Here is a 27,448-nt window from a genome sequence, read left to right as displayed (position 1 = left end):
GAGTATCTGCAATGAATTGAGCTTGGGAAGTGCTAGAGAGATGAGCAAAATAAAGTTCCTGTCCTGGATAAGTTTACATTCTAGGAAAGTAGACTCTCAAAAGGGGTTAATTCCAGTACATTATTAGAAGCACATAATGTTTATAAGATACAGGGACAGAAAGGAGTACCTAACTCAAATTAGAAGCGATGAGGAGTCGGGAAGACCTTCATCGATGAGGTGAGCATGAGTCCCAGTTTGCACTAAAAACTGGAGATTTATACTTGTTGTCTTGACAAAGCCTTTTAATAGTGTCTCACTTTGCTTTAAAACATGTCCTGGTTCAAATGAAATGTGATACTCATGAGATGAGTATATTTTAATTAATGCTATGAAGAAAAATGGGGTGAAACCAAGTGAAGTCAGAGAAAGTTATTTCAAACAGAGAGTACATCAGGAGGAAATAATGGAGGAAAGAAAGTATGAAATGAGTAATTACAAGAAAATTAATATGACTAGAATGTGGCATTTGAAGACTGGCAAAATATGAAGCTAGCAGAGGAAAAGGAACTACATCGAATGGAGCTCAAGCTTGGTCTTTCAAATAATGGGGAGCCATTGAAAGGTTTCAAGTAGACAAGTTTCTAGGTCTGAAACCTTGTCCAACTACTCACCATCTCTACGACCTTTGAGAAGCTACTTAACCTCACTGTGCCTCAGTTTCATTATCCACATAATAACTAAAATAATAGTTCTTACTTCACAGTGGTTTAATTAAGGTTAAAGATGTTAATACAGATAATTGCCTTAGAAAAGTGTCTGGAACATGTGTCTGTAAACTTCTGTTCACATATATTTTGCTCAAGACTTATTCACAAAATAGTTATCTGTTGAAAGTGTATATACTATCGTAAGTTACAAGTTTAATGATATCACATGCAGAGAATTTAAGACACAACTCAGTGAAAAGAAAAATTAATTCTATGCCCCTGAGCAGGATGGCTCTACCTACAATGGAAGGATGGGGTGGCAAAGATACTCTCTTAGTTGTCAGAAGCTTTTTGGTATTTTATTAGCATGATCGACTCAAGAAAAAATTCTTAAAGAATGACTAGAAAAGATCTACATTGAAACGATATCTTCACAATTATCTAAAGCAGAATTCTCTCCAGCCTGTTAGTAACAGCAACAAGAAGTTGATGACAGAATGTACGTAACACATATGTATCATGACTGATGCATTATGACTTTTTCAAATTTTTTTTTTAAATTTTGCATTTTTTTAAAGACTGGGTTATATTCTCCAGGCTATTTCCTATCTCTTAGAGCAATAAAATTACAAAAAAATATACATCTATGTTTTAAATAGTTACTGGAGAAATTATAAATTAAATGCAAATGCACGTGTACATTGGATATTGCTGTTATCCCACACCACACACCCCAGGGCCAGCTCTACCTTCAGCTACAGCTGTAGTAGGCAGCTTTGGCACACTCTGTAGGCTGCCCTCCTCAAGCTCCCAGGGCATCTTACTCTCCAGGCACAGTTCTTAAACATAAAAGGTATCCGTCTCCGGGAGCAACCTTCAGTCAGTGCGAGATGAGTGTCAGTGGGTAGATGTCCCAGTTACATATTCTTTGGAGAGATAACTCTGAGATTCATTCTACATGGCTCCTCAAAGGCTCCTCCCAGCAAGACTGAGCCCAGTTGCTTTAAGCAATAACCAGCTCAAGATCCCACTTTTAATTGGTTTTCCCTCCATCCATCTCTCACTCCCCTCCTAGCTTCACTCGAGAATTCTGGGATCACCTCCCAAATAAGCCATCTGTTCCTAAATCAAAATCTAAGGATTTGCTTTTGGGAGATCCCAAACTGTGACAAGCATCCCATTACATTAAAATTTTAATTTGATCATCTCTGTAATAAACTCAAAACTTTGTTAATAATCACATGGGCTACTTGTCAATAACACTAATCTCTTTCCATTTTCATGACATTCTTCTATCACCAAAATCATGCTGGTAATATCAAGATAATTACATCTATTTTACTATTTCTATCACCATACCTGACTCTTTTCACCATGAAAAAGAGGAGTCTTTTGTAACAACTATTCAAATATTCTATTGCAGAAAAGGGGTTAATATTAATGACATTAGAATAGTTTTCAAATTTAAAGAGAATGTATCTCAACCAAAAAATTTATTTATTTATTGTTGGAAATACAGAATCCTCATATTTATATGGTCCTTACTCCAGATCAGTACACTTACACAATATTTTGCACAAGATTGATTTGGCAAAATATGTATATCTCTGAGAATTTTGTTCCTTTCTTCCCCTGTCAGACTGATTGTTGACACTCTGGTGAATTGTTTATAAAATGAATGCCGTATCTTCCTTTCAGTTGACAGGTCTCTGTCGTTTGCTGTTATTAGTTTTGTTTGTTGTGATTTAAAATGCAGGATCTATTTTTCACCAGTGTTGTTGTTAGGTATTTTTTTTTCCCTTAGTGAACTAGAAGAAGATAAACAGAATGTTCTTATTTACAAGTAACTACTGAGATGTCCTTCAAATCCACTTTGAATTTCCATTAAGCTCTCCCTCCATGTCTCAAATCTTTAAAATGTAAAAGAATCTAACACACAATTTGAGAAGATTTTTTTTTTAGCTCTTTGTTTTGGAGTTGTGAAATATAGAAATTTATTTCCAGGGTCAGAAAACTCATGTCATTGAAATCTCTTTAAACTGTTGGCACTGAAATAAGGACCAGACTAATGGTATATTCAAAGCAATTACTTTTATAAAGAAGCAAATTTTTGTCATTCATCTCCCCATCCATCCATCTATTCATTCACCAAACTTGTATTAAAGTCCTGATATGCTGGGCACCAAGCTGGGTGTCAGAAATAGCAGTTATGAATATCTCAGCCTCTGACTTGAGTAAGCTCACTCTAGGTGAATAAACAAACATATATAAGATGATTGAATTTTAATTTGACAGGTGCTACAATAGAGGTGCTTTCTAGAGGCTGAGGGATGGTAGGAGCTTGGAAAAGAAATCTAATTCTCTCATGAACACTTCACTGAGAAGCTCATACTTGAGATGAGTCTTGAAGGGTGAGTTAGGAGGACAAGAAGAGAATGTGAGTGTTTCAGGCACGTGAATAGACAGCAAAAAATAACAGAAAATTTTTATTTTGTGTTATTTTGTTCAGATTTTGAGGGGGAGGTACAAATGCTTTGTTTTTCTGTAGTATAGAAAAGAATGGAAAAAAAAGACAAATGAAATCATATGTAAAACAGAAACAGACTCACAGACATAGAAAACAAACTTATGGTTACCAGTGGGGAAGGAAGTAGAGAGGGATGAATTGAGAGTTTGCAGTTTGCAGATACTAACTACTAAATGTAAAATAGATGAACAAGTTTATACGGTATAGCATACGGAACTATATATGATATCTTGTAGTAGCTTATGGTGAAAAAGAATATGAAAATGAATATATGTGTATTTATGTATGACTGAAGCATTGTGCTGTAGACCAGAAACTGACACAATATTGTAAACTGACTATACTTCAATAAAATTTTTTTAAAATGGAAAAGAGTTCATACTGGCAAGAAAGGCAAAGGGCTGTGCCTTGAAGGAATTTGGATTTCACACCATAGGTAATTGGAGTCTTTACAATAAATTTTAGAACTTAAACAGTACTTGTGTTTTAGGAACTGTGCTGATCTGAGTTGCTGTGGAGGATGAATGTTGGAAAGCAGCACTTGAGGGGAGAGAAGCCATGAGACTAGTTTAGCTCCTTTTCATTTTCCTGTTATCTTTGGCTTAAACGACACCTTGAGAGAAGGCTTCCCCAACTACCTTCCAAAGTAAGTCCCTGGCACAGTGACAGGCTCATAATTGGCTCTCTGTAATGATCTTCAGAATAAACAAATGGATAAAAAGAAACACAATAAAGGATGAAAAAGGTACTAAAGACCTGAAAAGAGGAGATCAAAATGAGATGGAAGAAGAAGACGTTTAAAAAATATTTTCAATATGAAATCAGTATGTTTGGGTGATAAATTAAATTTGATGAAAGCAAGTTATGATAGACTTGAATTTTTTTTTAAAAGCCTGCAAGTTAAAAGGAAAAAAAGATTGGAAAGTGAGAAGACCCTCAATTTACTAGTTGGAAAACCAGTTTGTCGATATTGCTATTAACTAAGACACACAGTTTAGAAAATAGATTTGAGCAGGATATACAGTTGTGGGCATCATTAGTGTTCAGCAGTGCTTGCAGCTGAGTGATTATCATGAATGTTTCCCCCCAAAAGTATACAGATTAAGAAAAGAATCAGAGAGCATAAGATCTAACAGTACAGCCAATTAAAAAAGTAGTAAAAGGGAGTTCGAAATTAGGAACTCAAAAAATAAATTCTAAACAAAATGTCAAATGTGACAAATGTTAAAGAGATCAAGTAACAGTAAAAATGGTAAGACTTCTAGTTTGTAAATTCATATACTATAACTATTTTATGTGTGGCAACTGATACATTATGTAAAAATATTCATGCCTTCCCGATGAAAATAAAAAGTTCTAAAAGTCAGTAAAGTTGAACACAAAGTGTTTTCAGTCCTACCATAGACATGATGACATGTCATAATAAAGCCAGAGATCTCATCAATTGAGATAATAATCTAGCATGTTATGAACAGAGAAAATGAAAATCAAACAATAAATTGGCATCTGTTCACACGTCATTTTTTTCCTAATCAGAACACATTTAGTTTGTATTTCTGGACTTTTTATTTAATGTATGAAGTCTCAGAGTTGTCCCAACCACATAATGATAAATAACTTACAACTTCAAAGTGAAGCAAGGTTCTTCTTTTCACAAAGCTAACAATCATCCAACATCCCAATAACTAGAATTAGTTTATGGCTGAATAAGGGAGCAGAGATATAATGACTAAAAGGTCCTTTGTCTATGATAGACGTGTATATATATATATACATATATATATATAATGTTATATAAAATTATAATTATCTTATATATATACACACATATTAGATAATTATAATTTTATATAACACTATACATTCTGTATTTTAAATATATAATACATATTGACTATATTATATAAGATATATGCTTAAAGATAATTATGCAAGCCGAAAACTTTTTTAGTTAAGATATATATTATATTCAGCAATGTTTTATTTAAAATAACTATATAAGTAAGATTTACCCATAGACAAGAAACATAGAACCTCAGAATATCTGATTGAAGTAATTTTTCTTAATAAAAGATTTTATTAGACATTAAAAATTGGAAATATTTCCTCAAAGGAAAACCTTCTCCCCATGATAACATAAAAATACTACGTACATGTTAAATGTAACAACTATTTTTAATTATGTTTATAGAAAAACAATTCTTTACCCTTACACCTTTATATTCCCTTTGCCATGACATTGAAGGCTTCAATCAATATTTGATGATGATAATGATCATACCAACAAAATAAACCAAATAACCCATATTTTTTTGGTCACTCTCAGTGTCTTGCTACTGCTGTTATCTAAGAAAAATAGCAACCACTGTTCATTAAGTAGTAACCTGGGATACACTCTCCGCTAAATGTCAATCCTACGTTAACTCAGTTAGTAGTTTCAACATTGTATTCTTGAGATAACTGGTCAAGTATCCAGTTACAGGGAGTATAGCTACAATGTGATGCACCTGCTTTTAGACTACAGTCTTTTTAAGTTTGTGTTCTTAATCACTGTGCTGAAATTGGTGAACTCAAAAAAAAACTTAACTAATCCATCTATCTACTAAAAAAAGACATACTTTCACTTCCAATTAAGATGGCAGGCTGGAAACATGTGTTTGCAGTTTTAGCCACCCCTCCAACTACTCTTCAAAGATTCTGAAGTGCAAAATAAGTAACTTTATTCTACAGAAAATAATGAGAGGTACATCAAAGAATAAAAGATACTTCAACAAAATTTTCAAAGATCAATGGACATGTGAACAGATTAACATGAAATGGAGAAGAAAAACACTACAAAATATGCCATAAAAGTACTGCTGAATAGGTGTGAAAATATTCACTTGAAAGTAACCTGGAGAAGATTTAGACTTAGAGTCAACAAGTGCAACAAAGAACCACAGTGAGAAATAAAATGGAAAACGTAAAGCTTCATTTGAAATATTTATATAAAATAAATTTACTAGTCAGCAACCTAATTCCTCCTCTAGAACCTCTGCACAGAAAGCCAGGCTTTCTCCCAGGCATGACATTTGATAGCATACTCAAAAAAAGAAAAAGAAATAGTATGTTCAGTGAAAGTTAAAGTATGACTCTAAAGTAAGCAATCTCCGAATTTTCTTATTCTTTTATTTGTGTGGCCCACAGTTTACCAGACAGCTCTCCAGGTCTATCAGAAAACATGAGCCATCTAGTCCTTGCTCCAAGTTCAAGTCCTCAATCACCTAAAACAGACCTACTTAAACAGAATCACAGGAAACCCACCACACCCTCTCAATAATACTGTCTTAAATACAATCGGATAACTAAAATGATCATGTATAATATTAGAAACAGAAAAATTAAAATTTTAAATAACCATAATAAAAGTGATCACCAGAGAAGACAGAGATAATTCAGAACAGACACAACTTTTATAAACCTTTAATTATGTAATTAGTGGGTTCAAAATTGTATTATACCATAAAACAATAACTGAATGCCATTTCTTAAAAGCTAAACAAGAAAAGCTCTTTAAAACAATTTCTCCAAAAGAGAGTGGGAAAGAAAATGGAATAGAAGGACTCTCCTAAAACAGAATTAAAAGAGAAAAACAACAACAACAACAAAAACCAAAAAACAAAAACACAGAGGACCATTGTAGGAAATGCAACATGTGTCAGAGGAAGGAAACAGAAGAAATGAAGGGAGACAGGGTGTGGTAGGAATAATTCCAAATTTGACCCTAAAATGGTGAATACGATTAGACATGATGAGGTGCTGTGCCTGCGACTGACTATTACATTTCACAGCAAATGGGATGTTGACCATATTTAAGTAAGACTGTCAATCAGTTGACCCTAAATTAATCAAGAGAGATTATCTAGATGGATTCAGTCTAACGATGTGAGTCTTAAATTTTAAAAGCATAGAATTTTCTCTGATAACAGAAAAGGAAGTCAGAGATCTGAAGTATGAAGGGAATTTGACAAGTCACTGCTGGCTTTTAAGATGGAGTAGGGCCATGTGCCAAGGAACGCAAAAAGCTTTCAGGAGCTGAAAGTGGTCCTTGGATAACAGTCAGCAAGGTAGCAGGAACCCAGTTCTCTAGTCACGAGCAACTGAATTCTGCCAACAAACTGAATGAGCAAGAAAACAGATTCTCCCCTTGAGCCTCCAGAAAGGAACACAGCCCTACTCCCATCTTGATTTCAGCTTTGTGAGACCCTAATCAAAGAAGCCAGCCAGATCCACCTGACCTTCTGACCAAAGGAACCTTGAAATAATAAATGGATATTAGTTTGTATCAAATTATATAGCAACAGAAAACAAATACAGGGAAAACAATGATGATGGTGATGATGATGATGATGGTGGTGGTGGTGGTGGTGGTGATGATGGTGTGATGATAAAGAAGAAAGAATTCTACAGATCTGAATAAGCCATTAAGCTTTAGATTGAAATGGCCTTCCCAGTGCTCAACAAAAAAAAGCCCTACAACGGGATGAAACATTGGGAAACTTCCAGATGCCAAGTATAAAGATATTAAAATCTTCCAGGGGGAAGGAGGAGTAAATGCAGCTTAACAGAAAAGTTACAGATGAACTGGCACCAGAGGCTACAGACCACAGTGATTGTCTCTGTTTTTTTTTTGTTGTTGTTTGTTTTTTTATCTAGACATTCCAGTTTGAATCCTGACATGGTTACTGCCAAGTTTTGTGATCTTGAGAATGTTACTTAATTTGTCAGTGTCCAAGTTCCTTATCTACAGAATGGGTGTAATGTTATTTCCTAGGGCTGCTGTAAGAATTCAATGAACATACAGATTTAACATATAGGGATAGATATAGATGTAGAGATATAATGCTAAGAGTAGTTTCTGGCACCAATTAAACACCTGATCAGCTTTAGCTTTTCCTTGAAATATTTCATCAGCAAAGTAGATACTCAAAGGTAATGAAATAATGCCATCGGCATTCTCAGGGGAAAATATTTTAAATTAGAATTCAAACACTATAGAACTACTAAGCAGTTATGAAAACAAGACATTTTTCGGCACGTTGATATAATGTGCCTGTTACAGGAAGTTTTTGAGGCTCTACTACAATAAAATAAGGAAAGAAAGCAAAAAGATGACTTTACATCCAATGGACCAAACCTGTGGGGTCATAAAGGAAAACATTGAATGACTTTTTTTCTGAAAACAACTACTATCCATATTGGAGGAAGGGGACAATGTTAGTTATAATAACGTATACTATGTGTATTGTTTTGAATTATTGACTTTAATCTATGTCCAAAGCAGAGAAGACTTAGTAATATTTCGTTGGCTTCAGGACAAAATATCTAAATTAACAGCTTGATAACACAAAAGTAAAATGGGAAGGAAAGAAGGCAAGAATAAGGTGGAGGGAAGAGTTGGAATGATAAATGTATTATTTAAAGTTAAAAGGGCAACCAATAGAAGAAAATAATTATAATAAAAGTAACAGTGGGACTATCAGAAAGAATGCAAGGGAATTACCCTTAGAAATGTGTATTTTTCTTCTGATGCTTTGATGGATGAGCTGTTTTTCTAAGGCCAGCCCTGCTGCTACTGCACTCAAACCTCCCTCTTCTATTTAGGGAGTCATCACCCTGGAGTTCCCTCTTATCCCCCCTGCATGGCTCCATTTTTTTCCATTTTTCCTGGATCATTCCAATGACTTAGCAACATGTAAGTTCTCTAGTCCTAATGAAACAGATAAAGACAAAAACCTTTCTTAACACACATGCCTCTCTGACTATACATCCATTCTTCTAGTCCCACTTTGAGCAACAGCCCCTCAGAAGTGACCATATTCATGGTCTCTGACCCCTTACACCTATTCTCTCCTCTCCTCTCCACACTCTGATCTAATTTTTGCCCCAACTTCTACATTTATACCTTCAGAATAATGTCTGAAAATAATAGGTACAATAAAAATGATATTGTACATCATACAACCAATAGATGTATTATTAAGTCGATAAAGCAAAATATATAGGTGTGAGCATATCACCTAGTTGAGAAGGTCAGTACCACCACCTTGGAAGGATTTCCTCTGGACAGTGGCTCAGGGGATGGGAGAGAAGAGACTGGTGATTTGCCCTTCTCATCACAGACTTCTGATCTACCTGATTGGTTACTCTGTATACGCATGATTTGAGAAAATAATTTAAATGTATGACAGCATAAGACATTCACTTTCTGCTACTTTATGTTAGCTAGAGAATTTTCATGTTTCCATATAGAAACCTATGAGTTATCTTTTTAAAAATTCAGTGGTCTATACTTTCATTTCCAAAAGTACAGAATTTAACTATAGCTGAATACTTTTATTTGGGAAAATATGATTTCCGAGTATTTTGGGGACCCTGAGTTTGGCCACAGAGGCCTTGAACAATATTACAGCCTCAGCATTCTTACGTAACTCCCAGTGATACCTTACAACCAGTACATTTAAAAAATCATCATCCTAATAATACAAAAACACAACTTTGTAATAACAATAAGAGCAACCAAAATTAGCCAATGGATGCCAGGAATCCGGGACCTGGATCAGAAAATGGCCTGAATGAGATACTGCACAGGCCCTCTGTTTTTACAAGCAACCAAGCTGCCGGTGGAGGAGAACATGACAGGCCCCCATACCGCCCATCTCGGTCAGCTGAAGTGCAGGAAAGGCTGGCTTAACTCACACACATGGCGCAGGAACAGAGAGTCCCTTTAGCCTCAATCAAACACACACACATGTGAATGCACATGCCCCCACACATCTCCTACAAATTTTTGATCTGGAAAGATCTCATGTCGTTTCAAGATGAGTAATAATCAGAAAGGATCCTAGCACAGGATCTATGCCAAAAGCTACTGGTACATAGAAGGAAAGGAACAGGAATTTTAAAAAGCAAGTGAAGAAAGTTTTGCTGTGGAACAGCTACGAACTGAGACAAAAAATTTTCCCAATTACTCAAAAAAATTATAAGTACTTTTATATAAATGAGACTCAAAGCAGAAGGGGCTCAGTGAAGAATGATACGATAACAACAACAACAACAACAACAACAACAAAGACGATGTTGACCTGAAAAAGTGATTCCAACTGTCATCCTGGACATAAAGCACCTGGAACAAGGCTCCTGCTCCGTGGAGCAGATTCCAAAAAATGGCTTTCACTCCCTCATTTTACTTGCTATGTAAGAAATAAAATCAGAGTGCTCAATCTGTAATCATATCACAAAAGAAGGTTGAGCCAGCAATTTACTCAAACTTATATTTTTCCTGTCAGCAAAACTGCTTTCAGAACGTTTTTGCCTTGTCTAGACAGCCTTAGATGATCTGATGATCAGCACTGGGTTGTTTTAACCTTGGCCTCAACTGGGGAGACAGAAACTGATGTTTCCAATGGCCCATTCCAACCAATTATGCTACTTTGGAGTTTGGTAAAACTTTTGTAGTGTATGCTTTTTAGAGCAAAGGGGATAATAAACAAAAACTACAGAAATGACTCACAACGTGACATTCCTTTCACTTACTGGTTTTCTCAGGCTTGTCTGCTAGAGCGCTCAGTTTAAGTGGTAGACCAGCAGGTTGTTCTAGACACCAAGAGAAAAAGCAGAAGGCTCAGCTTCCAGACTTTGTGGTCAAGAAAGAGAGAAGGAAATAGACACCCATCCATTCCCTTTTACCCACTGCCTCACGGGCTCCTCACTCAGACAATGCTGACTTGATCCTAATGTTTTGAGTTTCTGGTGTCCAGTATTTCTAAATCCCAAGGGAAATAGAAAAACAGGCTGTAGCAATCTGCTTCTACTTTTTCTGGGCAAAGGTGCTAAAACCGAAACAGGAGGATTCAAAAAGAAAGAACTCTTCAATGTAAACACATTCACCTAAATATCTAGAGGAGAAGACTCAGAAGTGAAACACCAGTTTCAAGCAACTTTATGGAAATTGCCTTCTCTCCATAGCAGTATCTCTGTGTTTCAAGAAAATATCCACATGCAAATGTGATTGTCAATGGCTTTTCTATGTAGTGTTGGCAGCCCTAGCCCAGAATTCTGGTACTCTCCTAATGCCTCACCATCATCCATCCCTGTACTGCTCTGATCAACAAAAAACAGAAAGGGAGAATTTTAAAGCCCAAAGCATAGAAAACTGTTTACATACTTAGTAATAACCAAAACAAGATGTTAATCAAGATAAAGGAATTCCACCAGACAATACAAGCATATACTGATACCAATAAAAACACTAGGATTTCTTTCCTTTACATTCTTATTTATGTTGAATAATAAAATAATAATCATGGCAAATTTTAATGAAGATGACAAATAAAAATATTTTCAAAATATAATATGGATAGTGATATATTAAGGAAGTTTAAATTTTAAAGGACAAAGAGGTATGTGATAGACGTTTGTCTAATGTAATACATTGTGGTATGCACATCAGGGGTATATTATCTAGATTTCATTCTCAGTTTATTCCATGAACATTCACAATAGACCAGTTCTGAATGCCTGTATAACTTAGGTAGAAAAAAATGCAAATTAGAAACAACAATTGACGTATGAGAATTTATATATGCACATTTTCAGTATATTTTTGAATTGTGTACTTCTGATATTTCTATAAACTAAAAAAAAAAAATCAAAAACCAAAAATACAAAATAAAAATTAGTTATAACTACAAAAGAATATGTAACTGATAGCCCCTTGGGAGCCTGTATGGAATATTACACTGATTATCTAACCCTCAAACCCACCAACTATTTATTTAGTTGTGGTTTTGAATATGGATCCATTAATTCATGTTCCTTCTGGGGAAAAAGCACCTAATAATTACAAGCAAGAAATGTTAATTTCCCTGCCCTGAGCATATAACCAGAGCAAATATGTCCTGTTAGATTTTTAAATGCCATTTAAATGTGCCTTTGCATCTGAAATTTCTGCTCAAAACTTGTACAAAAATGTTGAATAATAAAATAGTAAAGACTAACTTATACTTCATGATCTAAGAAATAATGTCTCAAAAGTGAAATTTGGAAACATTTTAGTACATGGAAACTTTAGGCATAATATTTGGGGGGAAAAAATAAAAATAGATTGGGAGTTAATGTTTAAAAGGACTCTTCATTGGACCAATTGTTTTTATTTGATATTAGATGTAATGTTTACCTAATACCATAAAACATAGCATATTAATGACAGGAGTCAGTTAAATTATTTTTTTTTTCCTTTCCAAGTGTGAAAATATTAGTATTTCTATATCCGGTAACACTGCATTCCATATGTTTAAATACTGAGTACATATACCAATGTAACTTGTAGGCCATAAGATGAAGTGAACCAAATACATATTTCTCTTTCTAGGTGTTTTTTAAAATATATATTTTCCAATTTTCTTTTGGAAAATTCATTTCAGGAAAAGCTATGAAAAAATCATGATGTTACTTTTTCCAGAAAAATGTCCATGTTTTAGTTATCGCTATTTAAGGAATAAAAATTAACTGAACTTGAGTAATCAGAGAGGTCATGGCATAGTGCAAAGAGTGAGACCGTGTAGATTTCCACTCCTTGCTTAGCTATGCAGACTTAAGCAAGGTATTTAACTCCTCTGAGCCCTAATTTCCTAGTATGTACCCAGGATTGTGATACCATTTTTTTAGGATCAGAGGAAAGATTAACTGAGGAAAAGAACACTTAGCACAGAGCCTAGCACAAGGTAGGTGACAGCTGCCTGGCCAATTATAAATGTATGTATGTGCATAAATGTAATAAGCAATAAAGATTCTCTCTGCCTGTCTTCCTCTCCCTCCTCCCCTCTTCCTCTCTCCCTCCCTCTTTTCTGCAACAGGTGAATCTATGTGATTCACAGATAAAGGAGTATATCTGTGTGTAAGTATCTCCTTTCCCCCTTAAACTATAAGAAAGTTGTGGTTAGAAAAGCCATAGCCTCTTGAACTAGCATGCTTTTTCCTCCAGGAAGGGAAATACATTTTATTTTGCTAACATCTGATCTTTCTCAGTGCCTCACTAAGTTGTATTATGGAAAAAATAAAGGGAGAAGCTGAGCTTTGGCTAGGATAAGGTTAAGAAAGGGATGTTAAAAAGTTACCAGGATTCAGACCCCTGAAATGTCATTCCTAAAAGGTACTCCAGAGTGTAATGGTTGACTGGAAAATTGTGCAGTGAAAGATTCCAAAGAAAGACTTTTTAAAAAGACACCATTCCAATGCCTAGGACACATAATGGTTCCAGAGAACTGATGCAGCTGGTCATTTCATGACTCACTTAACGTGAGAAGACTTGGTAGATACATAGAGCTACCTCTGCCAACTCAATTCATGACTTTATGTGGAAACCTCTTCCATCATCTGCTCAGCAGCCATATGATGGATCTGAGTGGATATGAGACTTCCCGTATCATTCAGCTACTCAAGGCAGACATCTCCCAGCGGCACTCGAGACTTAAAAATTAACAGAAATCCCAAGACTCCCAACCGAGTTCAGAAGAGAAACTCCTGAATCTGTAATTGGGATAGGCTTGGGTGCACCAGGACACTAGAGTGGATGCCCATTTTTAATATATATTTTACAATGGCTGGCCATCTATTTAGCTCCATGTGCTGGGCACTGAGCTCATTACTTCACATGCACTGATTTTTCACAGTAACTATAGGGTAGGCACTATACTTCTCTCCACTTTGCTGATGGCAAAATAGAAGCCTAAGACATTCCGTAACCTGCAGCTGCTTCTCATGTGTCAGTCAATGATGGAGTCCAAACTCTATTCCAGGTGTGTTCACCCCAATGCCCATGCTTTCAACCACTGTAAATGGATTAAGAGAGACCATTATTCCAGAAAGCCAAGAATGGAGAAGGGATTGATGTGGGAGATGGAGAGGTGGGAAGTTAATGCCTCTCTACCCTGAACTCAACTGGTTAGACAGTTGCTAATTGGGAAGCTAAGTCTCCTGTGTTATATGTATGGTATGGATGAACGTAAGTTTCATTCTGTGGCTCTCAATAGATCTGAGGACTAGAATGAGAATGAGAATAAATAGAATGAGAAGAAAACAATCAACTACCCAAACACACACACACACACACACACACACACACACACACACACACAAATCCATGATGGGAAGTGGGAAGAACACAGAGCGCACACCAGCTCTGAAGAAATCTTCTGGGGCAGGTATAGCTCAGTGGTAGAGTGTGTACTTAGTGTGCATGGGGTCCTGGGTTCAACTCCCAGTACCTCAATTAAGGAGGAAAAAAAAAGAAACCTACCTCCCACTGCCTACTTTCTCCACTTTAATCTCTTTACTGCTTTGGATGAGGAGGGAACAAGTTCCAACATCGGTTTCAGGCCACCTTCTTTGTAAGTCATATCTCAGTGGTCTTCCTCACTTTGATGTGTGGGAGTAAATAGAATCTGTCTTCTTGGAAATTTGGCCAAATCTCAGCTCACAAGAGCTCTATGTTAACATTAGTAGCTCCCCTCCAAAGGGAAAGGAACTTTGAACTCTTTCATTCAAAAAGAAATCAATTTTCTTTTCCCTCTTCAAAAACTTCACTTTTTCATTGCTGGTTGTACAACAGTAGATCTGTGATGAGGGTAATGACTTCCATTGTATAGCTATGCAAATGAATTCTAAGTGCACTGTCAGATGATGAAAAGAAAAATGATGACAATTTTATTCTACTTGTTCTAGGGTAAACATGGGTAAACTAATTACACGATACACCTTCACTGAATATCTATGAACGGAGGAAGAGTCTCTGATTACTGGTTTTGTCTTTATTTCTATTTGATAAATTACATTTAATTATAGTGTAATTAGATAACACCTTTAGCATTAAAAAAAAATAAGCCAAGTAATAAGGTATAATTTCTGAGATCAGCATAAATTCTAATGATTGTAAATAAAGAGACCACATGATAACTCTGTGAATTCATGAGAAGAGTTTGGTTTATACTTTTTTTTCTTAAAGATTGCTTTGTATAATATGGAACTTTATTCCAAGTGTCAATTCCAGAATTCTTTATGAAAAAGCAATTGAAGAAATCAGTCTTACATGCAAATGCATTTTATAATAGATACAATCCACCCAACTAAATGAAGCCTTGGAGATTTAAAAAATTACCCACCGAATTCTCTAATTGAAGCAACTACTAATTAAATCAAGTGTTCAACTAGTTAATCATGATTAAACAGTAAATTTCAAAGCATCTCCTATTTGACATGTAGCCAAGAATTGCCTACGTCTCTCTCTTCAGTCTCCTCACAACAGCCCACTGCTTTCCTGCATTTCAGTCCCAAGTTAACGGGGTGAGATATCTGGAAACCACTTTCAACAAGGGCCATTTGTCCAAGGACATTTCAACATGTCTTTTTGATCAAAAATATGAGAAAATGACAGTGACTGCTATTCAAAACTCACTTCCATAATCTGTTACATAAAATGTCAACAAAGAGTAGACAGGGTTGTTGGCAGTAATAGCAGAGACACCCAAATCCAGCTACACTACCAGAGCAGAGGCAACGGGCAGAAAACAGAAGCGTATCTTGATGAATTTTCACCCAACAGCTCAGCTATTCTTTTCCAACCACTCATCTATTTAGAGATGAAGAAAACCTTAACTCCATGTCACAGGAACACAGGGGGACCAATAATGAAACTTCCAAATACATCAGAAATTATATCTTCTTTAGCAAGTCTTGGCATAAAACTTCTACTTTTTAACTGGTTACCTTCTACTTATTTTCTGAGTCTGAATTTATAGTTTAAAGTTTATATTCAGGTAACTTTCCCTGATACCTTTCAATCACTAATTTCCAAACTATAAACCATGGCCGATAGTGTGTTATGAAATCAATTCAGTAGGTCTATGACTGGCATTTTTTTTAAGTAGTAGAATGTTATACCATGGAATTCATTGGGATGGGATGGAATAGGTACTACGTTACATGTAAAAGTAATGTACTATTTTATAAACTGTGTGTGTATGTGTGTGTGTTGGTGATGAAACCATGTTTTTCTTACTGTGAAGTAAGTTGAAAAGCACAAATTTGAAAACCACTGTTCTGACTGATAGTCACCATTTTGTGTTTTATAACACCAAGATTTGTCTGTAAGCAAAATGAACACACTCATGCTGGCATCTGGATATCTGCAAATGAAGTACTTGTCTTACATAAGATTTAGGAAATAAGGTAAGCTAAGACTTAACCTTCATTAAATAATGTGTCAATCATAACTTCCCTTAGAGTACTTTCTAAAGTTGGACCTGGGTCACTGAATGTTTCTTTATTCAGCACTTATCAGGAAGCCATAAAATGAGGGACATTATGATGAACCTTTTGCTACAGGGACTGCCACCTCTGCTCACTGCAGGTTCAGCAGCCACTATGAACGTGGGCCTAGCAGGCAGACATGCCTGAGTTCTAATGCCTTTTCTGTTGGCTACCAGTTTAAGGCATTTTGCAAATTATGTAACTTCTTGAAGTTTCTTTTTTTTTCCCCCCTCATCTTTCCATTGGAGAGGACACTCCCTGCCTTACTGGGTTATGAATGTTAAATGAGAGAATAGGCACTTAGCATGGTAACTACCAAGTGGCAGGCATTTCAGAAATGTTGGTCCCCTTCTTCTCTCTCTGTTTTTGTTTTTTTTTTCTTCTCCAATCCATAGATGCAGTTCCTTTTCTAAGTAAGCAAGCATCCTGAGATTCCTGGTTTGACAAAGGCCTTTCTGACATATATGATTTCTTACTTATTTTCTAATGCAGTTATAATATAATCCAGTTAATCCCCAGGGTACTATATGGCAAACTAATGGTATCATGAAGACTTTCTTAATTTTTTTCATCTTCTATATATTTTTTTCTATTCACCTACTCATGGCTGGGCAAGCTACCGGTTTGGATCAGTCTCTTTCAGTAATTCAGGGATGCACATTCAAATATTCCAAGCCACGTTTGGAAATCTGGAATCTCTTCTGTATAAATGGGATGGTTTGCTATTGCATAGAGGTATGCTGACAGTTTCTAGTAGATTATGTCCATTGGTAGAGGGAAAATAAAGTACATCTCAAAAGGAAGACCCTAGTATAGCTCCACCAGAATGTGCTTGATGAAGTAACTGAAAAGAATATCATGATATAATTGACCTAACAAAAATTTACCATTTTGCTATATACTTCAGGACTAAAGAGTCTTTCATCATCAATTCTTAGAATGTTCATGAAATTCCATAGAGAAAATCTATTAAAAGGGGTATGGAATGAAAAAAGTAATTGGAGATTTAACAACTCAATGGAAGTTGTAAGCATCTCCAATCCTAATAAAAAACCTCCTTATTAAAAGACAGATAGCATTTTAAATAGCAATTTAAGGGAGGTGGGATTTAAACAGCTAGATTTTCTTCTGTACCTCTGGTTCCATTGATTCCACATGCCTTTCAGCGTGGAAGATATCTAGAAGAAATGAACAAAGGTGAATTAACCACAACTAGTTTCCAAAATATCCCCAGAAATTCATATAAAAGCATCAAGCATCTATCCTAATTCTTTAAAGGGCTTTCTTTTGCCTTTTAAATAAAACTCTTTTCAAACAGACATGCCTCTATTTCTGGATGTCAGAAAGAAAAAGAAAATTGAGCATAATTATCTTAAGAGACAGAACTTTGAAAACAGCATCACCTTTTGAGCAATCTAGCCCTCAAATGGTAACAGCCCTGATTTTCTAAATGTGCTTATTTCATAACATGTTGAAACATTTCTGAAACCTGGTAACGATGTTTATTTGAGTATGTTCTTTATTTTAGAAAGTATTAGGCTGACAGTTTGCTCTTGAACAAGGTTACATATTTTTAAAAGCTGCTATATAGAGAATACATATTGAGCATAACGACATTTCTCTTTTTGTTAGACATCCTCATAAGGAACTTAATGCTTCATAATTTCAAGTATTTTTTACTTTACGATTATTTTTTGTTACATGGTATTGCAAGGATTTCTCATAGGGTCTGGAATTATCACTTTATACATCAAGAATATAAAGACATGTTCTTTGGATGATTCTCCAAGGGGTAAGATAAATCTTGGCCTCACTTTTTTAAGTCTGTAATAACTTGAGCAGGTGTCTACTCTGTGAACAAAATACATAATTCAGTTTTATACAAACAGAAAGTTTGGTTTGAATTAGGAAAAAAACTGGTATTTCTTGGTTGACTTGTTAAATCTTTGTCACCCTACACGTCCACTGGATTCATCTACCTCACGTACTTTATTTCAAATAAGTTCTCTTAAATTCTACTGCCTAATATTAGAAATCAGAGAAAGGCACCAGAATCATAATTCCAGATTAAAATTTTCTTTTGTAAAAATGTTGAATTTGAATATATATCTTATATGATTTGCCTCTAATCCTTTGAACTGGAAATTCACTGAGAAACCTCATAATTGGTGAAAGATTGCATTCAATTTACACAAAAGAAAGTATTAGTTTTGCTAAATTTTGAATTAAATTTTCCCGATGAAAAACTCAAGGTTTTTTTTTAAGGATTTTTGCCACAATTCCTCATTTGGGGAATAAAAATCAGACCTCTGAAATTTTTGTTTTAAATAGTATATAGTGAGGGAAGGGCCAAAGCTAGGGGATGGAGAAGACAGAGGAAGACGTCATCGCTGAATTTCTCTTTGGTCCTAGTTTGACCTATCAGAGCCTTTGCCCTGGTGCTGGTGACTCAGGGAACTTGTGGAAGTGCCACATCCACACCGGCCAACTCAGAGTAATTAAAAAAATATATATATGTATGTATGTGTGTGTATATATAAATACTACATATACATATATACACATATATTTCAAGCAGATATATAGTATGCTTGAAAACTAATGACCAAACAATTTATTTTTGTTTCCTAGATGCCTAATAGATAATACTGTTTTTCCCTCTTGGGTCTGTGTGCAATGAACCATCTTTAACCTAAATCAAAATTCTCACCTACTCCTTATGCATCAATTATTAAGGAGAGTAAAAAGAGAGGGAGAACTTACGTCTCTGGCCTTTATAACTCTGAGGCAAGCATTACGCTGAACATAGAAAATAAAAATAAATCAAGTAATATGTAATAATAGTAGTTGGAAGTCATTTGCAAAGAATTCCAGTTTCACCTTAGATTTCTAAAATGTGTTCTCTCTTTCAATATTATTTCTAGCACTGCTGACATATTCTAGTGTTGTGCTAGAATCATGAAACACAGTCAAATTTTCATTTCTTGCCCTTAATGGCACTGAAATGTGTATACTTTAAATTAATTATATTTCAATTAATTTTGGTTTGCAGCTTCCTTTCAATCACAATGAATTTAGAAAATTAATTAACTTGATGACAAGATACAAAGGCGGTATTAGGTAAAAGGCATATCTAAAACCACATAGGAAATAAAATGTCATCTGTCATTTTAATTTATTGTCCCTTATCACTTAACTATCAAATAATATAGTTCTGACATTTAGAAGAAAGACGATGTGCATAATAAATGTCAAGGCTTTTTTCCCCTCTCCAATACAACTTTATTTTCAAAAAGCGTAACAACAAAAATGCAGGTGTCATGTAATTTGTTCTTCTTTTCACACTATAAGTTTTGCCTAGAAATGTGCATCAGCCAAACCTGGTATCTGTTGCCTAGCAACCATCTGACACTTGTATGACTTAGATGACCTGGATATGTTTCTGACTGTTAACCCTTATACAACTGAGTTAATTAAGCACTTAGACACTCTTAGGATTCCTAGGTAAAGAATATTGAAGTGAAATTTAATTTTAACCTTCAATAATTTAATTAGGTTAATTTTTTAAAAGACTTAAAAATTGGAATAAACACGGCAAGTAGCTTTCAAAATAGCAATAAATTATTTTATAAAACATGAAATGATTGCTTAAATGTTCTCATTTAGTAGGTATAAGAAAAAAAATACACTGAGTAACTTGTAATTGAAGCTTCAGTTTCTACCTTTATCATCCAATTTATATGCATGCATGTTTTTCCAAAATTTTAATGTCACAAAAATTCTGAAAAATAAGATCCTTGACACTAGCTTAGTTTTGTCAATGACAGTCTTCTCTAGTGCTTAAAATAAAAATCATAAAGCTAAACAAAAAGATGTTAACCTGCCAAGCATTCAGGCAAACATATTAATCTCTAATGTAAATATGGGGCAATGAAATGAAGGATTGCATCAGTTAAAAATAGTAACACTTCAAAAAATATACTTACTAGCTATGTTATGCAAGCCCTTTGCAAATGACAGATAAAGAGACAAAGAAGAGAGAGAGGAAATTCTTTGCAAAACAGTGACATTTAAATAACTACAATTTTCCCACTTAAGACTAAAAAACAATCAATGCTTTGCTGAACTCTCAGATAACACTGTATATTTAAAATGTGAATCTCCACTTGTAGGAGCCAAATGTTCAAAGTTCTTCAAAAAAAATAAGTAATTATAAATAGAATAATTTTCCTCATCACATTAATCAAACTACTGTTAAATTTTATATGGATTGAAGTAGGCCAAAAAAAATGTATGTCTGTATATCTGTGCATCTGTGATGTACAGTAATTAAGAACAAGTAATTAAGAACAAAACCAATTGGTTACTCATATATTTAATGTTTTTAATTACTAACATTTATCATTAAGGATATTTTCTTATTATACCTGAATATATTTATTATAAAAATCAATTTATTAAACCTTGAGTGAAAAAGCATACTCATTTAAAATGAGCTAAGTGTTTGCAATATAGAAAAATGGTCCCTATTAACTGCAGAGGATACCTTTGATTCTTCAGTTGATTCTTTAGGGATAAAATAGAGTATGGTTGATCGTAAATGCTTTTTTGAATATCTGAAGTATCACTTTAAAAACAATGAAATCAATAAACCAATTTATATCATTCAGTTAATTGACAAAGTTGTAGCTCAATTTACAGGTTTAATTCAATAAAATATCTTATTAGAGTTCTTTTAACAAATTTTAAAGTGTATAATTTGGAAGATCATGGAAGAAAAATTAAGATTATCGTATGGTCTAAGAGTTTTTTCATCAAAAGGAAAAAGAAAGAATGGTAACTCAAAGAAAAATCAAAAGCAAGTCAGGATGTTTGTTGTTAATTTTATTATAGAGGAAAAAAGAATATTCCCAAAGGTAAAGAGGAAGAATAAGGACAATAATAACAAAGAAGGAAAAACTACCAGTGACAGATGGAATGGAAGGAAGATTATTGTGGAAGTAAATCTGAGAAGAGGAAAGAAGGTAAAGCTTCCAAAATACAGGTGGAGGAACATCATTTAGTACTGGGATTAAGGAATAACAGTTAATTTAGGGACTCAATTTAGATATCTTTGCTGGGAAGCAAAGAGTATAGAGATGTAAGTTACACCTTTGCTTTTTCCCTTTACCTGGATGTAGCCAGGTGGGTCTTTCCTGACCTTCTCAAAGGTGAAGGAAAGACAGTATCTTCCCCTTATAAATTTTCAGTGCAGTCTGACCAAAATCCATCCAGGGAAGACTTTGTCTGCAGCTGCCATGGTTGTGTTCCGACTCTGCCCTGGTGGTATCAACAACCACTGGTGGGTGGGAGAGGAGGTCAACATGGCTGGAAAGGAGCCAAGAGCAGTTGGAGCAAACATCTTCACATGCTCTGGTGGAAATGCCTTCCACTAAACCTCATACCCTCTGTGCTCCTGCAAATACAAAGGACACAGAAGAGCAGAACACTGATCTTACAGGACAAAAAGGGAAGAGAAATTAATTTTTAATGGGCACAGACTTTATTCCAGGTATTTTAAACTTGAAGAAGGTTGTTATCATTGGGTTTTGATATCAGATAAACTCAGTTGCCAGGTTAGGCTTTGCAACTGTGTGAACTTGGGCAAGTTGTTGAATCTTTTATACCTTATTAACGTGAAATGACATGAAATGATGTATGTAAAGCACTTAGGATAGTACCTGGCACATGTAAGTGCTTAAAAATAAAGGAGAAAATGTGTATAATTGGAGGCTGCAGGATGGAGCCAATGTTTTGCACTTATAAACATGTTCACAGATATTCTGATATTATGAAAATAAGAAATATTAGAGACTTTCATTTTGCATATTCTCTGTATTCAATTTGAGTACATTAATTCATCTATAGTCTCAAAAATCTTTAGAAGTGGATATAATTTCTGTCACTTACTAAACAAGAAGCCTCTCGACTAAAATAATTTTTGTAGTTTATCAAAGTTATCTAACAATTTTGAACCTATTTTGTGCCAGGTACTTTTCTGGATTCTCAGTACACAGAAGTCAATAACTAAGGCAGAATGAAATTACCAAGGACTAGTCTCCTAACCCAGCCTTGCTTTATTCCAAAGCCTCTGTTCCTTTCATAGGCTGCTTTCTAATTTGAAACAGCTCGACTGAATGCCCTTTTCCCTGGTGGCGAACAACAAAGAGAATTCTGACAAGGTAGCCACAGTTTTAATCAGCATGAAATATCTAAACCACAGAGTGAGCAGGTTTAGTGTATAAATCCCCGAGGAAAGTTAATGAAACCAGAATGTTGAATATTGTTACATATATATATTCAGCCATAATTGGCCAGGAGTAAATGTTGGTTTTATATAAGCAATCAAGCTAAAATAATTATATTGTTTTAATGTTAGTAAGGATTCAAGTTAAAGGTTAATAGAATAGCTCATGCATTCAATGAATATTTATTGAACACCTTCTAAGTGCCAAAGTGTAATTGCTAACTCCTAAATTAGGAATTACAAAAGGTAAGGATGAGCAAGACTTGTGCAAGATGCAGGTGAGCAGGCAATGAGGATGCAGTGTGGGAGGTGCTATGGGGGGGCTGAACAGGCTGTTTTAGAAGCAGGTAAGAAAATAAGAGTACAATCTCATCAGGAATTGGGGTCACAGAAATTTTTCTTGAGAAAAGAAGGTGTCCAGAATGAGACTAGAAGGGTGTGATGGTTACTTTTGTGTGTCAGCTTGACTGGACCACAGTGCTCCCAGATATTTGGTTAAACATTATTCTTGGTGTGTCTGTGAGGGTGTTTCTGGATGAGATTAACATCTGAATCTGTAGACTGAATAAAGCAGATTGCTGCCCCAGTGTAGCTGGGCTTCATCTAGTCCACTGAAGTCCTGAATGAAACAAAGGATAGAGTAGAGGAGAATTCATTCTCTCTGCCTGTCTTTGAGCCAGGACATTCATCCTCTACCTTTGAACTCAGACTGTGACTGATACTTAGACCATCAGTTCTCCTGGGTCTCCAGCTTGCTGACTGCAGATCTTGGGACTTCTCAGCCTCCATGATCATGTGAGCCAATTCCTTGTAATAAATTATATATATATATATAATCTCCTATTGGTTCTATTTCTCTGGAAAACCCTAACAAATACAGAGTGAATAACAAAAATGGAGTAGAGAGAGAAGTGCATCAGACAACAAAAGTGGCAGCACAAAAATCTCTGAAATAGGGTTACCAAGTCCAAACATTCTGCTCACCACATGACAGGACAATAAATCATGAAACAAGGTGTTGGGGCAAGGAATAATGACTTTATTTGGAAAGCCAGCAGACCAAGGAGATGGGGGGGGGGTCATGTCCTAGAGGATCACCTTAACCAAGTGGGAGTGGGTGTGGCTGGTTGTTGCAAACCTCTTGGTGTCAGAATCCTTTGTTCTTGCAGCTGTCCGTGTAGGTCAGGTCACGATGTTTCTGTAAGCCTCCAGTAAGACAAATGTTTTTGTCTGTTCTGCAACTTTTTATCTTCGTATAAATGAAACAGTGTTATACGCTTAAAGGTCAGAAGCTTGATAATGGCCTATCCTGTACATTTCGGGCTACAAGCAACATTCTTTTCCAAAAGGTGCAGAACCAGCATGACTAAGCACAGGAAACAAAGCACAGGGTCAGAGCTAAAGGAACTGATCTAATATGGAGTCAGATTTGCTCTTCCCTATTACAATAGTGAATATGCTATCCTAGGAACTGGAAGAGGTACAGGGGAGCTGTAGCAGGGAACGCTGGGGAGGAAGAACACAAAGATAAAGCTGGAATAGGCAGCTAGAACAAAATTATACAGGAAACTGGTATAGGAGTTGATGGTAAGGAGTGTGAACTTTAATTTTAGGGCAAGGGGAGCCATTCTGTGTTTTAGGAATGTGAATGCCTATCATGATAGCTTTTTTTTTAATCATGATAAAACTGTCATGGGAGTTTTAGGTATGATATAAGTAATTCTGTGCCTGCATTTGTGTCCGTGCAAGAAGTGGCTAACTAAATTGGAAACTGTTGCAATAAAATGAGTAAATGATGGCCTAAAAAGATGGAATGGAATGAAATAGATTCAATTAAGGAGGTAGGGTTCAAAAGATGCAGTGATAGATTGACCATGCAGGCTGTTTATAGAGAACAAGGCATTTGGATGATACCCAGTCTTCTCAAAACATTAGCAACCATATGAGTGGTGGTGTCTTTCATTAAGATTTGTGTGGAGGAAAACTAATGAGTTCAGCTCTTCATAACTGTAGTTTAAATGTCTGTAGCAGTGAACAGTGGGCAGTTCAGAATGCAGGCATGGAATTGACTGCATAGATCCAGAAGTCTTTGGGACATTACAATTGTAGCTCTTGGAGAGAATGAGATCCTTCCAATGAGAGCACTCATATACCACTCTTCTGCCCATTTTTGAATTGGGTTGTTTGTTTTTTTGTATTGAGTTATACGAGCTACTTGTATATTCTGGAAATTAAGTCCTTGTCAGGCACATTATTTGAAAATATTTTCTCCCATTCAAAGTGTTGTCTTTTGGTTTTGTTTATAGTTTCCTTTGCTGTGCAAAAGCTTGTAAGTTTAACTAGGTCCCATTTGTTTATTTTGTTTTTATTTCTATTGCCTGGGTAGACTACCCTAGGAGAACACTGCTAAGGTTTATGTCAGAGAATGTTCTGCCTATTTTTTTCTTTTAGGACATTTATAGTGTTTTGTCTTATGTTTAAGTCCTTAAGCCATTTTGAGTTTGTTTTTGTGCATGGTGTGAGGGAGTGTTCTAACTTCATCGATTTACATGCTGCTGTCCAGTTTTCCCACTACTACCTGCTGAAGAGACTGTCTTTTCTCCGTGGCATGTTCTTGCCTCCTTTGTCGAAGATTAACTGACTGTAGGTATGTGGGCTTATTTCTGGGCTCTCCATTCTATTCCATTTATCCATATGTCTGTGTTTGTGCCAGTACCACACTATTTTGATTACTGTTGCTCTGTAGCATTGCCTGAAGTCTGGGAGAGTTATTTCTCCAGCTTTATTCTTTTTCTTCAGTATTACTTTGGCAATTCTGGGTCTTTCATGAATCCATATAAATTTTATGGCTACAGAACACAGGTAACTCAAAACCATGTTGCTGGGGAAACTACCAAGATACAAAGAAGGAACGGATGGCTTTCTGAATAAAGGGAAACAAAAGAGAACACAGTCGATGATACAAAGAATGCATATCTAAATTAAGAACCAAAGATAAATTTTCAATAATGAAAAATGGCTGCTGTTTTGAACAAAAGAGTAAAATGTACTCACATAACTTGGCACATGGAAGATCATCTTTTTGATAAACAAATGTCTTCAGAAGGAAAGTAACTTGAAGCCACGTTCCTAGCTAGCCACTTTCTAAAAGAGTAAGATTGTTAATATCATGGAATATTGGACCTTTCAATAAAGTCATTTTAAATGATTGTATTTTAAATGATCTGGTGATAGTCTGAAACATGATATGTAAACATGGCTATTTTTAGTTGCATTTAAAGACTAAATGATTGGAGAACTTGGTCTAAAGTAAGAAAATGTATCAGTGAAAGGCCAGATCTTATCTCCCATACATGTAGAAATAAATCACATAGCTATAATTCCAGGATCCTGAGGAAGCAGGCTAAATCAGGGTATCACTAAGAACCAACTTCTGTTCCACAGATCAAGAAAAACTGGATCTGAGATCCACTATGTTGTGGAAGAAGCTTTTCAGAGACATGATTCTAATTCTAATCATTGTCCCTGGCTTTTTAAAAAATATTCTATGGAATAAAAGTCAAGGCCAAGACCTCTCCCGTAATCAACATATACAGATAAATGGCATGAACATCAGGGGTAGGAAAAGAGATAATCAGTATTTCCCATTAATGTCAGATAGACGAGTCTAGAATTTCTGTCGGGGTATATTATTGAAAAGCTATCTAGAAGAAAACAGGTACTTTAATGAGTCACTATTTTTTCAGTTGTGGAGGGGAAGTAAAATTGTAGCCCTAAGCTGTATGTTTCTCATTCTAGTTAAAATAGGATTGCCTTTGGAATTTCATTTTAGAGGACTAGAAAGTGACAGATCTGAGGGTGAGATGAAAAATTTTGCCTGACCCTGACAGTACAGTGATCTGGGGCACAATGGTAAAGAAGCACCAAAAACAGAAGCAGTGGGAGTTGGAACCCTTCACTGACTTGTTAGCAAATATAAAAATCATATCTGCACTGCAGTCTGCTATCCTAGGTCTATCCAGCTGAAGAAAAGGAGGTCACGAATGATAATGCCATTAAATTGCAAAATACTCTTCCACTAGTCCACTAATTTCCCTCAAATTTGCAGAAGTGTAACTTAGCTAACCTCACATTTATAATCTTAAATAATATTAAAGACATTTTAAAATGCAAAAATAAAGTTGATCAATTTTGTTAAAGTTACTATAGTATTTTTTTCCTTTAAAGAAACACAAAAGAGAAAGTTACTTAAAATAGAGAACAGAATTTAAACAGCCATACCCATCTACATCTACAAATATCTAGAACTGCATATAGTTTATATACTGAATTGAGATTCACGCTAGCTTTCCCTTTTTTAATGCATTCTATGTTCCTCTCCCATCAGCTAATTCAAATGCCCAGTTTTCCCATTTTTGTAGAAAAGCTTTCTTGATATTGTGCCTTTGATTGAATGACATGCAGAACACACACCCACACACACAAACCAAAAACAGCAACAACAAAAAAAAGATGTCAAAGAATATGACATGATAAAATCAAACAAAGTTCAATATCCTTTTGATAATTTCAAAATTTCAAACTCCGTGGAATTTGCCA

At 35.3% G+C, this 27,448-nt stretch overlaps 1 long non-coding RNA gene across 22 annotated transcripts in view; it reads right to left on the bottom strand.

The window, feature by feature from the left end:
* The window catches only part of LOC105066475 (uncharacterized), a 305,515-nt gene that overhangs the window by 116,070 nt on the left and 161,997 nt on the right, over positions 1 to 27,448 (bottom strand). For 15 of the 22 annotated variants that reach the window (XR_012503250.1, XR_012503251.1, XR_012503244.1 and 12 more), the window contains one exon: positions 17,698 to 17,741. This is a non-coding gene — a long non-coding RNA (uncharacterized LOC105066475). Of the gene's footprint in view, positions 1 to 10,633; positions 10,852 to 17,697; positions 17,742 to 21,733; positions 22,019 to 27,448 lie in introns of those variants that run through there. The other 7 variants (XR_012503246.1, XR_012503248.1, XR_012503252.1 and 4 more) reach the window with 4 other exon arrangements.

Source organism: Camelus bactrianus, chromosome 29 (assembly GCF_048773025.1).
Source record: "Camelus bactrianus isolate YW-2024 breed Bactrian camel chromosome 29, ASM4877302v1, whole genome shotgun sequence".
Taxonomy (NCBI): domain Eukaryota; kingdom Metazoa; phylum Chordata; class Mammalia; order Artiodactyla; family Camelidae; genus Camelus; species Camelus bactrianus.
The sequence above is the reverse complement of the archived record's forward strand: the minus strand, read 5'-3'. Positions and strand labels throughout refer to the sequence as shown.